At 45.0% G+C, this 17,992-nt stretch overlaps 1 pseudogene; it reads right to left on the bottom strand.

Moving 5' to 3' along the window:
• The window catches only part of LOC130023695 (reticulocalbin-1-like), a 35,740-nt pseudogene extending 31,527 nt beyond the window's left edge, over nt 1–4,213 (bottom strand).
• Nucleotides 4,214–17,992: the final 13,779 nt, after the last annotated feature.

Raw genomic sequence — 17,992 nt, 5'->3', positions numbered from 1 at the left:
ATGTATTATAATTTTATTTTAAATCAAACACAAAATTTGATAGCAGTGAACCATGACATTCATTTTTCTTGTAGCTTCTATTTCTTTAACTATAAAATGAGGATTTCTAACTAGGTAAATCCTATGGTGACTTCCCAGCTCAGAAAAAAATCAATACCTTTTGCTTATTGAGAAAACTGACTTAGACATGTATTAACTCATGAAAGGAGAGCATAATCATAAAAGATATATACACAGTCTTGGGTTTCAAAAATGGGGTATGAATTTAGGTAGGGTTGTTATAAAAATAGAAACATTAAGTGAATGCTCAGGACATAAATTATGCAAGATCTATGCCAAGGGACAAAGGAATTGTGCCAACAAAAGTGATATACAGTGTCCTTGTTGCATGATATATTTTAATGCCAAGTGAAATACCTTATAGGACATCTTACTAGGATTGTTCTTATCTTATGAGGTTTAAAAATTATTTAATGTTAAAAACTTTCCTTTCCTATTCTGAGATTGTAAAGTGTAGAACCCTTCCAACTACTTTTAAGAATGACTGCATCCTTAATTCATTAATCATTAACCACATAATTATATTGTCTCTAAAATTAGATCTAAAATTAATTTTGCCTCGGAGGCAAGCAATCCAGCACAATCAGAAACTGTGACTCTACAACTCAGCGAACAGCCAATCATTTTTTTCAAAATCCAACATTCACTGTCATACAGTTACTTTCAGAGATTATGAAGACAAGGAGAACAAAATAATGAGCAATTTATATTAGATATCATTTTATAATGACAAGCCTTAGAGATGTAAAGCATCGTTTTGAAGAAAAGAAAACCAGCTTGAATTTAATTGCCTAGAAAAATGTGCATGTATTTCTTATTACCTTCCTTTGGAGATCAACAGAATAATCGTAATCAACAGGATTAAGTTCAATTCTGTTTTCAAAATGTTTCAAAGCATCCTGGAATTTTCCTTCCTGAGAGTTAAATTTTGCACACTACTGTTCTGTAGCTGCAAGAACCCCTTAAGAGAGAAGAAGCTTGCTAATTGCTAGCCTTTGCAGTGTGAGTACGAAAAGGAAAGTCTTTTAGCAAGATCTTTGTGTTCATTCTTTAATGTTGGTGTATGAAAAATAATTGAGATATAAAAAATAATATTTACACAACTCCACAAAAATGTATATATTAGATAAGTCCTTATTTCTCACAATTCTAATTTTCAAATTGTTAATTCTTAGTTCTAAAATTAAGGTGTATTTTACTTCTCTCTATACAGCCACAGTCAGGTTTTCTGAGCTTAATAAGAAAAACTTTTTGTAACTAAACCAAGTAAAAGTTTTATTTAAATTCGACCTGACATTGGATCTTCAAAGCAGGCTTACAGGAGCACTGGCAAAGCATTCTGTAGGAAAAGAGGTGTGGATGAATGTCTATAAATACATATCTAGGCTCTTTGAAATTAACTTGTAAAATTATTATATAGGAAATCCCCATGGATGACTAATACCTAAATTAAGTAAATATCATACACACCATCAGAATCGTAGAAGGAACAAGAGAGGAAAATGGCCAATTGACCTCGTTCACACTTCTGAGAAAGGCAACTAAAGACACTCATTAATCATTTTTAACCACAGAACAGTAATGAATGGATGATTATCTTTGTGCTTAAATTAATGAGAAAAATAAAAACCAGTGTGAAGTTCCTTTTCACATATAATTTCTCTACTGCAGATTTGGCAAAAATGTTGGGAGATGGGTACTATATTGATTTATACCATAATTTTAAAAAATTGAATTAGGTCTGAATAGTTATTATGAATTTATAAATAATTTAATTAATCCTCTGGTTACAAATATTCCATTTTCTCTATTTTATAAGAAAATAATTAGACACTTTAACTACCATTCATTTAGTTCTAAGAGGTTCAAGGGAATCAGTAGGGATAGATATGGAAGAAACAGAACTAAAACCTAGAAATAGAATAATTAAAAAATGAATAAATATGAGAAGTCTGAAAATAAACACATCTGAGATAGGCAAAAAATTCCAGAATCAGAGGGTATGGTGCTGCCAGCAGGTCAATCTGCACCTGTGAGGCGAGTGCATGAGTCGCCTGATGGTACCTTTAGACTTTCAGATACCCCAAAATTGCTGCTGTGCCTTTGGCCAGACCCCAAAAATTTGGGGCAAAGTTTACCAAGAAAGTAAACGGCCAAAATTAGGTATGTGGGAAACACACCCACAAACCACCTCCACCTCAGGTATATAACTGGAGCCATGGCCACTCTGGTTCCTGATTGAACTGCTTAATGGCCATTATCCCAGAGACTCAGAAACAAATCTCAATACCCAGCGGCTTTTGGCAGAAATGCGTCGGGTCCCTGCAGTAGGTTACCGGTGCTGGGCCAACCCAGGTGGGAAGAGGTTTCGTGTCTTGGCCTGTTCCCCCAGGCGGCCCAGTGGCCGCCATCCTTCAGAAACCACTGGACAGTCAGGTTTGGGCCCCTAGTGACGAGGCACGCAGGGTCTCACAGGATGGGGGTGGAGCCGGTCCTGTCCTCCCCACCCCAACGAGACCCCAAGTCATTGCCCAAGAATGGCCTCTCTGGCTCCTGATCCAGCTGCTTAATGGCCATGATCCCAGAAACTCAGAAACAAATCTCAAAACCCAGTGGCTTTTGGCAGAAATGCATCCGGACCCCACAGTATGTTACTGTCACCGGGCCACCCCAGGGAGGAAAGGGTATTGTCACTCCACCTGCTCTCCCTTGGCGGCTCGGTGGCCATCATCCTCCAGAGGTCATTGGAGAGTCAGACTTGGGCCCGCAGTGACAAAATTTGTTGGGCCTTATGGGATGGGGGGGGGGGGGGGGAGCCGGGCCTGTCCTTTCACCCCAATGATACCCCAAGTCATCGCCCATAAACGGCCTCTCTGGCTCCTGATCAAGCTGTTTAATGGCCTTAATCCTAGAGACTCAGAAACAAATCTCGAAACCCAGCGGCTTTTGGCAGAAATGCGTCCGGACCCCACAGTAGATTACTGTTGCTGGGCCACCCCAGGGGAGAAAGGGTGTTGTCCCTCCACCTGCTCCCTCTTGGCGGCTCAGTGGTCGTCATCCCCCAGAGGCCATTGGACAGTCAGGTCTGGGCCCGCAGTGATGAGACATTTGGGGCCTTACAGGATGGGGGTGGAGCCGGGTCTGGTCTCCCCATTCCAAGGAGACCCCAAGTCATGGCTCACAAACGGCCTCTCTGGCTCCTCATCAAGCTGCTCAACAGCCATGATCCTAGAGACTCAGGAGCAAATCTCGAAACCCAGTGGCTTTTGGCAGAAATCGCTCCAGATTTAAGGTTAAAATTTCAGAATTTCAAAATCACATGGTCCTACTGCAGCCACACAACATCATATGTTATTCATAACCAGCAATAGAACACAAATTGTCTATTGTTGCCTTTTCAAGCAGATCTGAGTGTTGGGGTAAAATCTCAAATAATAATGGTGGGTCTGGTGTCGAAATATTGAATGTGATCAAAGTAGAGAGAGAGTAATGTGGAAATCATCTGCCCCACAGGTAGGGGGAGGGTGTGGGATGGTGCTATACTGGGATTTTTGGTGGTGGAGAATGGGCACTGGTGAAGGTATGGGTGTTTCCTTGTATGACTGAGACTTAAACCCGAAAGCTTTGTAACTGCAGTCATGGTGATTCAACAAATAAAATTATAAAAAATGAAAAAAAGGTAAGGTGGAGTTCACGCACAATTCAATCAGCTAATTAGTGGCTGAATAAATAGCAGTACTCCTACATAAAAAAAAAAATTCCAAAATCAAACTTTATATAGTAGAGCAGAAACTACATTTTAAAATCAAATGCCACACACAAAAAAAGCCACACAAAAAAAATCCAGCCACACAAAAAAAAAAACCCAGGAAATGCAGAATTCACACTGGCGGGCCCAATCAGGGCCAGGGGGTACCGATCCCAGAAGGTCATTTCTCGCCTCCCTGCTGGTGCCATCTTACCACCCCAGGAAGTGCAGAATCTCAGCCAGTGGGTCCCAATCCTGCAAGTACGACACTCACCCTGCCCCCAGCACCATTTTGCAGCCCAGAATTGCAGAATCGTAGTCCGAGGACCCCGTTCCCAGAAGTCCGGCCCTTGCCCAGCCCCCAGCACTATCTTGCCAGCCCTTGAAGTGCAGAATCCAGGACATCGGCCCTGATCCTGGAAGTCCCACCCTCACTATACCACAGGCGCCATCTTTCTGCCCCTGGAAGGGCAGAATCCTGGCTGGTGGGCCCTGATCCTGGATGTCCGTCTCTCACCCCACTCTCGGCACCAACTTGCCATCCCCAAGTGCAGAATCCAGGTCGGGAGATTCTGATCCCAGTCGGGCATGGCAAGATGGCACCAGGGGCGGGGCAAGGGCAGGACATACAGGATTGGGGTCAGTGGACAAAATTCTGTACTTCCGGGGGTGGCAAGATGGCACCAGGGTTGGGGATAAGGCCGGACCTCCGGGATCAGGACCTGCCGGCCCGGATTCTGCACTTTTGGGGACGGAAAGATGAAGCCAGGGTCTGGGTGAAAGCCGGACTTCCGAGATTGGGGACCGCCAGCTGGGATACTGCACTTCTGGGGGTGGAAAGATGGTGCATGGAGCATGGCGAGGGCCGTAGTTCCAGGTCAGGGCCTGCCGGCCGGGATTCTGCACTTTTGGAGGTGGAAAGATGGCAAGGGGAACAGAGCAAGGGACGGACTTCCACAATCGTGGGTTGCAGGCCAGGATATTGCACTTCCGGGGGCGGGAAGATGGTGCCGGGGGCGGGCAATGGGCATATTTCCGGTATCAGGACCTCTTGTCCCGTATTCTGCATTTCGTAGGCGGCAAGATGGAACTAGGCACAGGGCAAGTGCCGAACTTCTGGGACTGGGACCCACTGTCATGGATTTTGCACTTTTGGGCCCAGCAAGATGCCGCTAGGGGCGGGACGAGTGCTGGACATCTGGAATAGGGACCCACTGGGCTGGATTCTGCACTTCCAGGGGCAGCATGATTGATTGCAATGGGGGTGATGGGAGGGCCGGACTTCCAGGATCAGGGCCTGCTGTCCCAGATTGGGCCCACCAGTGCAGATACTGCACTTTCAGGGGTGCAAGTTGGCGCTGGGGGCTGCAGGCTGAGATTCTGAACTTCATGGGGCAGAAAGATGGTGCAGGGGGCGGGGCAAGGTCAGTACTTCCGGGATCAAGGCCCATTGTCCCCAACTAGGCCCGCCAGCATGGATTCTGGACTTCCAGGGACAGCAAAATAGCGCCAGGGGCAAGGTGAAGGCTGGACTTCCGGGACCATGGCCCGCCGACCATGATTCTGTCCTTCTGAGGGTGGCAAGATGGCACCAGGAACAGAGCAAGGGCCAGACTTTCAGTATTGTGGTCTGATGGCCTGGACTCTGCACTTCCAGGGGTGGCAAGATGATGCGAGTGGTGGGGCAAGGGGCAGATATTCAGGATCCAGGCCCAAGGCCGGATTCTAAACTTCTGGGGGCAGAAAGATGGCGCCGAGGGCAGGGTGAGCACTGGACTTCTGAGATCAGGGCCTGCCAGCTGGGATACTGCACTTGGAGAGGGGAGGTGGAAAGATGATGCCTGGGGCGTAGCAAGGGCTGGACTTCCGGGATCAGGGCCCACCAGCTGGGATTCTGCAGTTGCAGGGACGGCAAGACGGCTCCAGGGCAAGGCGAAGACCAGAATTCCGGGATTGGAGACCCCCGCTCTGGAGTCTGCATTTCTGAGCGTAGCAAGATGGTGCTGGGGGCAGGGCGAGCACCTGACTTGCGGGATCAGGGCATGCCAGCCCGGATTCTGCACTTCAGAGAGTGGCAAGATGGCACCGAGTGCTGGGAGAGGACTTGGACTTTCATGATTGGAGTGGGCCTGCCGAGATTCTGGACTTTCAGGTGCAGAAAGATGGTCCTGGGGCTGGAGCGAGGTCTGGACTTCTGGGATCCGGACCCAATGGCCTGGAGTTTGCATTTCTGGGGCAGAGAATGGCGCTGGGGGTGGGGCTAGAGCCAGACTTCTGTAATCGCGGCCAACAGCTGGGATTCTGCACTTCTGTGGGTGGCAAGATTGTGCTGGGGCCGGGGTAAGGCCAGACTTTCGGGATTGAGGCCCACCGGCAGGGATTCTGCTGTTCCGGGGATAGCAAGATGGCACTGGAGCTGGGTGAGGGTCCGACTTCCGTGATGGGGGCCCGCCAGGCCGGATTCTGGACTTTCGGGGCCATCAAGATGGTCCCAGGAGCTGGACGAAGGCCAGACTTCCAGGAATGGGGCCCTTGCTCAGATTCTGCAATTCCGGGGGCAGCAGAATGGCACTGGGGTTGGGGCAAGTGCTGTACTTCCAGGATTGGGGTCTGCTTCCTGGGATTTTGAACTTTTGGGGACAGCAAGATGCCTCCAGGGGCGAGACGAGGTCTGGACATCCAGGATCGGGACCCATCAGCCGGGATTCTTCACTTATGGGGCATGCAAGATGGTGCCGGGGGTGGTGTGAGTGCCAGACTCCCAGGATCGGGGCCTGCCAGCCCAGATTCTGCAATTCCTGGGATGGCAAGATGGCACCTGGGGCGGGGCAAGGGTGGGACTTCTGAGATTGAGGCCCACTTGCCAGGATTCTGCACCTCTTGGTGGACCTAGATGGCACCGGGAAGAGGAGAGGGCTGGACTTACAGAAGTGGGGTCTGACAGTCATATCCAACCCGGATTCTGCACTTCTGGGGGCAGCAAGATGGCGCCAGGGAAGGGGCAAGGGCGGGATTCCTGGGATCAGGGACTGCCAGCCGAGTTCTGCTCCTATTGAGGGAGGTAGATGGCACTGGGGGCAGGACAAGGACTGGACTTATGGGGTCAGGGCCAACAGCCAAGATTTGGCACTCCCAGGGTGGAAAGATGGTGCCAGGGGTGGGGCAAGGATGGGACTTCTGGGTTCCGGTCATGCTGGACGGGATTTTGCACTTCTGCGGGTGGATGATGATGCCTGTGGCTTGGCGAGGGCCGAACTTGTGGGATTGGAGCCTGCTGGCCCAGACTCTGCAATCTGGGGATGGCAAGAGGGAGCCCAGGGCAGGGAAAGTGTGGGTCTTCCTGGAATGGGGACCACCAGCAAGGATTCTCCACCTCTTGGGGGAGCTAGATAGCGCCAGGGGCAAGGTGAGGGCTGGACTTCTGGGATCAGGCCCTATGGCAGGGATTCTGGGTGGCAATATGACACTGGGGGCGGGGAAAGGACCAAATTTCTGGGATCATGGCCAGACCGCTCAGATTCTTTCTGCACCTCCTGTGGTGCCAGGATGGCGCTGGGGGCAGGGCAAGGGCTGGACATCCCGAATCGGGGCCCACTGGCCAAATTTTGTACTTACAGGGGTGACAATATGGCGCCAGGGGCACGGTGAGGTCCGGACATTAGGGACCAGGGTCCACTGGTTGTGATTCTGCACTTTTGGGGGTGGCAAGATGACACTGGGTGTGGGTAAGGGTCAGATTTCTGGGATCTGGGCCCAACGATCGGGATTCTGGACCTTCAGGGGCAGCAAGATAGTCGGGGGGGGGGGGGGGGGGGGCAGGTGAGTGCCATAATTCCGTGATCATGGCCCACTGGCCAGGATTCTGCACTACCGGGGGCAGTAAGATTGCTCCTGGGGTGGGGCAAGGTTTGGACTTGCTGGATCGGGGCCGCTGGTTTGGATTCTGCACTTCCAGATGCGGCAAGCTGGCACCAGGGGCTGGGAGATGGCTTGATTTCCGTGATCAGGAGTGGGCCTGCCAGCTTGGGTTCTGTACTTCTGCATGCGGCAAGATGGCACTGGGGGCGGGTTGAGCTCCGCACTTCTGGGATCAGGTCCCGCAATCCTGGATTCTGCCCTTACATGGGCGGAAAGATGGCTCCGGTGGCTAGTTGAGCACCAGACTTCCAGGATTGGGACCCGCCGGCCAGGATTCTGCACTGTCGATGGTGTCAAGATGGTGCTAGGGGTGAGGCAAGGGTCGGACATCCAGGATTGGGGCCTGCCGGCCAGGATTCTGCACTTTCAGGAGCTGCAAGATGGCACCAGGGGCAGGGCAAGCTCCGGACGTCTGGGATTGGAGCCTGTGGGACAGAATTCTGCACTTCCGGGGTAGAAAAGTCCGCCGGAGGTGGAGCAAGGGTCGTACTACAGGGATTGGGGCCCTCCGCTCCAGATGCTGCAATTCTGGGGGTGGCAATATGGCACCAGGGTTGAGTGAAGGTCCGGACTTCAAAGATCGAGACCCCATGGCTGGGATTCTGCACTTCAGGGGGTGACAAGTTGGCTCCAGGGATGGACCGAGAGCCAGACATTCATGATCGGGCCCACTGGCTGGGATTCTGCACTTCTGGGGGTGGTAAGATGGCCCCGGGGATGGAGTGAGGACTGTATTTCCCGGATCAGGGCCCATCAGATGGGATTGTACACTTTCAGGGGTGGAAAGATGCCACTTGGGGCGTGGCAACGGCTAGAATTCCTGGATCGGAGGCTGCCGGCCTGGATTCTGCATTTATGGGAGTGGCCAATGACTCTGGGGGAGGGCAAGGACGAAACTTCCAGGATCAAGACCCGCTGGCCTGATTCTGCAATTCCGGGGATGGCAAGGTGTCTCCGGGGGGACAGTGCGAGGGCAGGATTTATGGGATCGGGGCCCATCAGCCAGGATTCTGCTCCTCTTGGGAGAGCTAGATGGTGCCGGGGCAGGGCGAATCCTGGACTTCCAGGATCGGGGTCCGACAGCTTCTATTCAGCACTTCCAGGGGTGGCAAGATGGCGCTGGGAGCAGGGCAAGGGTGGGAATTCTGTGATCGTGTCCTGCGGCCTGATTCTGCACTTCCAGGAGCTGCAAGATGGTGCCAGGGGTGGGATGAGGGCCAAAATTCTGGGATGGGGACCTGCTGGCCTGGATTCTGCACTCCCGGGGGTGCAAAGATGGTGTCGGAGACGTGGAGAGGGCCGGACTTATGGAAACGGGGCCTGCCAGCCAGGATTCTGCACTTCCCAGCATGCCAAGATGGCACTGGGGGAGGGGCGAATGCTGGGCTTCAGGGATTGTGTCCGCCGGCCTGGATTCTGCACTTTTGGGGGCTGCAAGATGATGCCGGGGGCAGGACAAGGTCCGGACTTCTGGGATTGGGACCTGCCAGCCCAGATTCGGCACTTCTGGGGGAGCAAAGATGGCAGCAGGGGCTGAGCTAGGGCCAGACTTCCGGGACCCGGGCCCGCTGGTCAGGATTCTGCACTTCCAGGGGATGCAAGATGGCCCTGGGGGCTGGGCGAGGGCCAGACTTCCAGGATCTTGCTGGCCAGGTTGCTGCACTTCCAGGGGGCTCCATAACACCTGGAGAATTCTCTGGACCCCATACCGAGCAGATAACACCGGGGTACCAGATGAGGTAGGTGCTGTCTCCCCGCCTTCTCCAGATGGAATTCTGGTGACCAGGAGTTTCTACGAGCATGGCTCCAGTATGCGGGTACCAGGACTGTTCTTTTGAACTGCAGGGCCATGTAAGCATATCAGACCTTTGCATATCAGACCTTTCCTGAGCAATGGAAAGTAAATGATATAGCATCTGTCCCTGGAAGGCAGGCTTGAATGGCGGTGCGAAAATTTGAGCAAAATATAATGCTGAATCGAAATTCCTCTGGACTGTGCATTAAACTATGGTGCTATTCCGCCTTGAGAGGGAAAGGGTGTTTTTTCCCAACATTCAGATCTGCCAAAAAGACATCAAATGATGTCTGCCAAATGATGTCTTTTCGGCAGATCTGAATGTTGGGGAAAATTCCAAATTATAATGTTGGGTCTTTTGTCGTAATATTGACCGTGATCAACATAGAGAGAGTAAGGTGGAAATCTGCCACACAGGCAGGTGGAGGGGTGGGAGGCCAGTATATTGGAGTTCTTCGTGGTGGAAAATGTGCACTGGTGAAGGGACGTGTGTTTGATCATTGTGTGTATGGCTGACTGAGACTTAAATTGAATGGCTTTGTGACCATTTTCACGGTGATTCAATAAATAAAAATTAAAAAAAAGAAATAGGTGTTTCAAGATGTAATCAGAACACATTTTTGGAGGAAATATGAAGGCCAGTAACAGTAGTAGCAATCTTATCTGTAAAAGTATGAAATCAAGAAATAATTTCCTAATAACTCCAATATTCTTTTTATGGCACTCCAGTAATTCTTTATATGTTTGACAAAAATTGAAAACGCTCTGGGTCATCTTGACTTATTTAACTCAGTGTAATTAAGGACATCTACAAGTATGTGACCTCCATGCAGGTGACATTAGACAAACAGAGACCTTATATAATTGTTGATCAAGAGACATGAAATCAGACTGTCAGACCTTTAATCCCACCCCAATACTCAGCTTTGTCTGTAGATCAAGTTTCATTTTCTCATCAGAGCTCTGATTTCTCACCTTACAGAAAGGGAGATAATAAGAATATTTACCTAAAGAGGTTTTGTGATAACTAAGTGAAACATGCAATGGTCTTAGAATATGCAAAATCTTATAAGAGAGTATGGCAAAGAGAAAACAATTAATGTGCCATTATAACCACTTCTCCAGTAATGCAAAGTTAAAGAGATTTATGCCTACTGTGATAACTCTAAGATAAGAAAGTACCTGCCAGACACTCAGGCTTGGTTCCAGCCTTGCTCCTCACATCCAAGTGATATTTGCTCCTCACATCCAAGTTATATCAAAGGGGAATAGTATAGTGTCAGAATCTAGTGCTCTCAGCACTGCCTTGAGACACCCAAGGACTCTTCGGGATGCTAGAGAAAGAATCTACTGTTATTCTCAGTCAAACTTTTATACACCAATCTCAATTACCACTTTGTTTACTCAATCATAAAATATTTTCTGTTACTTTTTAAACTTATAATGTTTTATATTTGAAAACATGTTAATTTTATCAAAATGTTTAAGGAGAAAGGCTTAGGCATGGGGAATCTAGTATACTCAAAGACTTTTCTAGTAAAATCAAAGACTCTCCTCTTATTCATTAGCTTAACAAATAACTTACTAACCAAATTCTAATGCTTCTTCATATATGTTTTCTGATTTGTCTCTTTCTCTTTGGTGCTGTCACCTTCCTTTTGTAATCTACGGCTCTCAGGTCATGACTTGTATCAGGAATGTAGTCTACCCAGAAATAGGGATATCAGATAAAACAATTAAATTCTCACATATTTAGTCATTCTCCTATGTTAGGTTCTCCCATGGTTCACTGCTTTATTAACCTTAAAAGACTAGTTTTTGTGAATTTTCTATTCTCCTCAAAAAAATTGATCCATGACAGGCCTAAACTCTTTTACCCACTGTCATCTAATCTTTTTGATCAAGCTGTACTTTAGCTATCCTTCAAAGCAACAAACTGTTTCATCTTTTTACTGTCCTTAGTTGTCATTATCCTTTGCTTTGTTTCCATCTTTTTCGTTTGACCATAACACAACCCCAAAGATATGCATGAAGTAAATTCCATGGATTTGAATGGCAGTTGATTAGGATACACACATTAAGAGCATAAAAACAGAAAGGTCTAAAAATACATTTAGCCATATCTTTTCCTCCAAATTATTATTTCAGGTGGAAACTTACATATAAGTCACATATACAAAAGTGTTTCCTAGCTTAGAACAAAGTTCTCATGTTGGAAATGAATTCCACGACTGACATATTGTACATTGTTTAACCACATGCCAACATATTCAAGCAAAACATAACCCACTCACCCTGCCTGCCTGAAATGCATTCCCATATTACCCATAGGCACAAAAAACTGTCACACTGTTATTTTAGAAGACGTGCGAGGAAGAACATGATGACATGGGTCAACTGTTGTCAGGAATATAGTTCTATGGCATGATATAGCTGTCTAATGGTCCACTGAGAGTTCCTCAGGACACCTGAGCTGCTCAGAGTGCTAGCCACCCAGGGTGCAAAGAAGAGCTGTAGCCAACTATATGATGCTCAGTACCTGCACTCAAAGGATATTTTAAAATAGCATAACAAAATTTAATAATTAAATTTTTATTTGAGGTACAAAAATATAAAAAGGAAAAATACCAAAATATTTCTCTACTTTCACTCATCAATAGAGCATGATGTGCAATTTGTATTATTCTCATTTGAAAGCAACGGTATTGGTGATATTTGTTTTGGCATTAGCTTTCTATTAAATCACCATGATGAGGAATTATAAGACTGTTTGAATGCATGTTATAATGTTATTATAACATTGATAATTTCAGTAATAATTATTAATGATAGAAATTCCTCAGAATATATGTGTATCTTAATCAATAAAGCATTGTTCACCTAAAAACACTCAGATTTTAAATAAAATTGATACCACTGATAGTTTCCATTTACAAAGACATTATTATATGTTATTAGGGTCTATGCCTATTCTTCACTATTAGTTAATATTCAAAAATAAATGAGAGATGATGAAAGAAAAGGAAGGCACCGGGAAGAAGAAAAATGAGGAGACAAAATGGCACTTGCTGGTTACTCTTACGTGTCAGGCATAATATGTTCCATGATTTTTTTACATTTCATAACAAGCTATCTTCAATTCTCATAATGAAATATGAATTACTCACAAATTTTTGTTTCTAATTGGAACATTAATGTTTCAAATTTACTATCTTTAGTCAATGTATTACTTTATCAGTAACATGTTACATAGCTGATAATATATTAAACCACATATTTTAAACCACTAGGATAAGCATTTTACGAGATTTCTATGTTAATAAATATTGTTTATATGTGTATTTTATAAACAATGTTTATACATACTGTTTGACAAATTTAATATCAAATACTATATACCTATGTGGGGAGCAAGGGGTTTCAGTCACAAAAGGTGGTATGTATTTAGGACTTACTCATGACTCTGTGCTTAGGGATCGCTCTGGCAGTGCTCGAGGAACCACCTGCAGTTGCTCTCTGTACTATCTTTCAAACTCAATATAATATATTTTAAAATAGTTTCTGAAATAAATACTTCCAGTTTGAAATGACATTGAGGTAGCAATCTGTGAAACAGTCTTTTCTACCAACTAATAAAGCACCTCTGAAGAAGCAGAAAAAAACAAAACTTCAAAACAGCACTGAAAATTAAAAGAGAAAGTCAAGGTATTCCACTAACTTCAGACTGATGAAACTAGATCAAAATTTCAAACAATACTTGTATACATTATACCATGAGAGAGAGAGAGAAAAAAAAAGCTATGAATTGGAAAAGATCCAAAAGTCTCAAACCGCAACTTCATAGCCTGTAGATCAAAAAAATACTAGGTCTATATATCAACTAAGAGTCTAGCAGCTGGAGCAAAAACATTGTGGGGGTAGGGGAGGTAGTCTACATGCATGTAGGAATAAACGTGAAATTAAAATGAAGGTTAGGGAAATAGCATGAAGAGAGTCATGGTCATAGAGCATATTTACAAGAACAGTTTTACATACCAAGTGTGGAGGTGTCAAAGGAGAATATCCCCAACTGAAAACAACAAAACTAAACAACAACAACAAAAACCCACAAACCTGCTAAGTCGGGGAATGGATAGGAGACAATTCATGGGAAAGTACCATAGAATCATAGATCTGTATGTGACATTTGAAAACCCTCTTATGAAAAGTGAGATACGTAGAGAAATTCACTCCTCCTCTCATTTGACAAAAAGTTAAAAAAAAAAAAAGTTGATGAAGGACCATTGATAGTATATCTGCGGGAAATATTTTCACAAGTAAGGAAAGGTCTTTTGGAAATTGAAAAAAATCATTTGTAACAATAAAAAATAAAATACACACATGCACACACATGCGTACACATGCATGCAATTTTAAAAGTTTGCATGGGTTTTTTTTTAGATTTAAAAAGTTTAATAAACTATTTTATAAGAAGTGTTCAATGGAGCAAGCAGGAGGTTCAGGTTTGAATCTCAGCACATCTTCCCCACAGCCTGGAAAACAAACCAGAGTTGGTCACATACAACAAGCCTAGTGCCTTGACCCCTGCATTCTCTTTTTAGTCATGAGCAGCATTTTTATTTTTTTTAATTAGTGAATCACCTTGAGGTACAGTTATAGACTTACAAACTTTTGTGTTTACATTTCAGTCATACAATGATCGAGTACCCATCCCTCCACCAGTGCCCATTCTCCACCACCAATGATCCCAGTATCACTCCCACCACCCCCACACCATCCTCCTCACCCCACCCTGCCTCTGTGGCAAAGCATTCCCTTTTTCTCTCTCTTTCCTTTAGGGTGTTGTAGTTTGCAATAGAGGCACTAAGTGGCCATTTTGTTTGATCTATAGCCTACATTTGGCATGCATCTCCCAACCCGAGCAGGTCCTCCAAACACCGTTTACTTGGTGTTCCCTGCTCTATCTGAGCTGCCTTTTCTCCCAGCATTTGAGGCTGGGTCCCAAGTCTTGGAGTAAACCTCCTGGTTTATCTTATCTCTACTATTCTTGGGTGTTAGTCTCCCATTCTGACACTTTTTTTTTTCATTTTTATAATGTTATTTATTGAATCACCGTGACCGCAGTTACAAAGCTTTCAGATTTAAGTCTCAGTCATACAATGAAACACCCATACCTTCACCAGTGCCCATTCTCCACCACCAAAAACCTCCGTATACCCCCATCCCACACCCTCCCCCTGTGGGGCAGATGATTTCCACATTACTCTCTCTCTATTTCAATCACATTCAATATTTTGACACCAAACCCAGTATTTGGGATTTTACCCCAATACTCAGATCTGCTGAAAAGGTAACAGTAGACAATTTGTTTTCTATTGTTGGTTAAGAATAACATATGATGTCACATGGCTGCAGTAGTGGCTGCGCGATTTTGAAATTCCAAAATTTTAACACTTAAATCTGGCGGGTTTTGGCAGAAACATGGAAAGTATCATGTTGAAAAGTGAAATGAGTCAGAAAGAGAGAGGCAGACATAGAAATATTGCACTCATCTGTGAAATATAAAGAATGGGGGTATGGTGCCACCAGCAGGTCAATCTGTACCTGTGAGGCGAGTGCATCAGCAGCCTCATGGCGCCTTTAGACTTCCAGATACCCCAAAATTACTACTGTGCCTTTGGCCAGACCCCAAAAACTTGGGGCAAAGTTTACCAAGAAAGTAAATGGCCAAAAATTAGGTATGTGGGAGACACACCCACAAACCACCTCCAGCTCAGTTATATAATTGGAGGCATGGCCTCTCTGGTTCCTGATTGAACTGCTTAATGGCCATGATCCCAGAGACTCAGAAACAAATCTTGAAACCCAGTGGCTTTGACAGAAACGCATCCGGTCCCTGCAGTAGGTTACTGGTGCTGGGCCAACCCAGGTGGGAAGAGGTTTTGTGCCTTGACCTGTTCCCCCTGGAGGCCCAGTGGCCGCCATTCTCCAGAGGCCACTGAACAGTTAGGTTTGGGCCCATAGTGATGAGACACGTTGGGCCTCATGGGATTGGAGTGGAGCCTGTCCTTTCCTCCCTGCCCCAACGAGACCCCAAGTTGTCACCCATGAACGGCCTCTCTGGCTCCTGATCAAACAGCTTAACGACCATGATCCAAGAGACTCAGAAAAATATCTCAGAACCCAGTGGCTTTTGGCAGAAATGCGTCCGGACCCTGCAGTAAGTTACTGTCGCCGGGCCACCCTAGTGGGGAAAGGGTGCTGTTCCTCCGACTGCTTCCCCTAGGTGGCTCGGTGACTACCATCCTCCAGAAGCCACTGGACATTCATTTTGGGCCCTCAGTGATGAGACACGTGGGACCTCACGAGATGGGGGTGGAACCGGCCCTTTCCTCCCCTTCCCAAAGAGACCTCGAGTCACTGCCCATGAACGGACTTTCTGGTTTCTGATCAAGCTGCTTAACAGCCATGATTCCTGAAACTCAGGAACAAATGTCGGAACTACTAGTGCATGCCTCATACAAAAGGTGACATAAAATGAATAAAAACCCTTGATTTTAGACCTGAGTTCATAAGATACATAGAGGAGAACATAGAAAGTAGTCTTCATTGGCGTTATCTTTATGTATTATATTCTCAGAGAAGCGTATAAAATAATATTATATAATCTTCACTAACACCTTTCCTCAGTGAAAAAGTCCTCCATGTAACAATCGAGCTATCAACTGTAAATAGATTGCTTCAGAATAATTATCATCAATGGATATATGTATCTTGATTATAATGACTCTGTTTCCTTTAATCAACATAAGTTCCATATGGGTATGATCTGTTATCTTATCCAAATACATTTCAGTCTAACACAGGAGATTCCTTTGCACTGCCTTTTCAACGGGCTTTTAAGAATGAATGAATGAACTTTCTGAGTTTAGAAAGCTCTTCTGCTTTTAAAATAGCCATTATCATGATATTAAATGCCAAGTATCAGATATATAACATTTCTATGGAAAAAATCCTTCTAACCTATAGTCCATGTCTTACTTATGTTTCCATAGCATTCTCTGTATCACCAGTTTTTATTGAATCACCTGTTACTGAAATATTTTATTTCTTCCATGCTAAAAAAAAATAGAACTTGATATATTTTTTGTTGGGGAAAACTAACAATATATTAGTCTTTAAGTACAGAAAATGATTAAGTATAGAAAGAAGACTAAGTAATTTTGAATGTCCCCAAACAATTAAAAAGTTATTACTCTCAAATATTAAATTTCTAAAGAGTAAAGATCAATCTAAAACTTTTTTACAATAGTTAGGGGGAAAAAGAAAATATCCACTTGTCTAAATGTATTGATAGAGACTAAACTACTTTCCAAAACCAAAAAAATACAACACCAGAACAAAATATAGCATGTAATAGTTTTCAAAATAATGGGACAGTGATCTCTAAGGGATGAAAAAAATTAGTCAAATTATATACTGACCCCAACTTTGCTTCATAGAGTTTCCAGCTAAATGTGATAAGGGTTGCAAGGCTAAGCTCAGTAGACTACTTGGGTTTTAGCTAAAAATATGGAGAGATCAAACATACAAATAGTTTATAAAATGGGGTATTGAAAAGAACAGTGCAGGGAGAGACCTGCATTTCTGTTCTGTTCTATTTGGGAGTCACATCAGCTGTGTTCAGGCTTTGCTCCTGGCTCTGTGCTCAGGGATCACTCTTGGCTGTACTTGGGGTACCACAAGTGCTGCAAAGGATTGAATCCTGGTCAGCCCCCAAAGTCAATGGCCTACCTGCTGCAGCATCTTTCCTGATAGAGAATTTTATAGAACTGTCTTGAATGGTCAACAGACTGGTTTTAAGAGCATGTATTTAAGGAATGCATGCATTCAAGATCAGATAAATATTACCCAAAAGGAACTGAAGAAAAGAGCATTTAACATTCGTTCAGATCTGTGTATAGTGCCTATACTCAGTAACAAATTAGTAATCCATGATTATTGAAAATTTGGGTGAAATATTCGAGTCTTTAGAGTGTATGGTAGAATAACTGTATTCTAATAAATTCAGTGATTTATATGCAGTGGGAAAAAATATCAAAGTTCAATCCATAAGAAGTAGGGAGCTAGAATATATCCATAAATAGATAACAGAATATATAGTATTTACATATATATTGATTACTTGATCACTTGACTTCGCTTTAATCGTCAATTTGCTGGAGCGGGTGCCAGTAACGTTTCCATTTGTCCCTGTCGTGTGCTAGTGTAGTCCAATGGCGTCTGTTCGTTCTAGGAACACGAAGAGCCTCAAACCGATCATTCAGGATCTTGATGAAGAAGTTTGACCATCTGGTAGGTGGGCGGCCATGCGGTCTTTTGATGTCCCATGGAATCCAGTCAGTAAGGCTCTAGTCCAGCAGTCATCTCCAAATCGCATTATGTGTCCAGCCCATCTGATTTTTGACGCC

This window comes from Sorex fumeus, unplaced genomic scaffold, assembly GCF_029834395.1.
Source record: "Sorex fumeus unplaced genomic scaffold, SorFum_2.1 ptg000024l, whole genome shotgun sequence".
Classification (NCBI taxonomy): domain Eukaryota; kingdom Metazoa; phylum Chordata; class Mammalia; order Eulipotyphla; family Soricidae; genus Sorex; species Sorex fumeus.
This window is presented reverse-complemented; position numbering and strand designations above follow the sequence as displayed.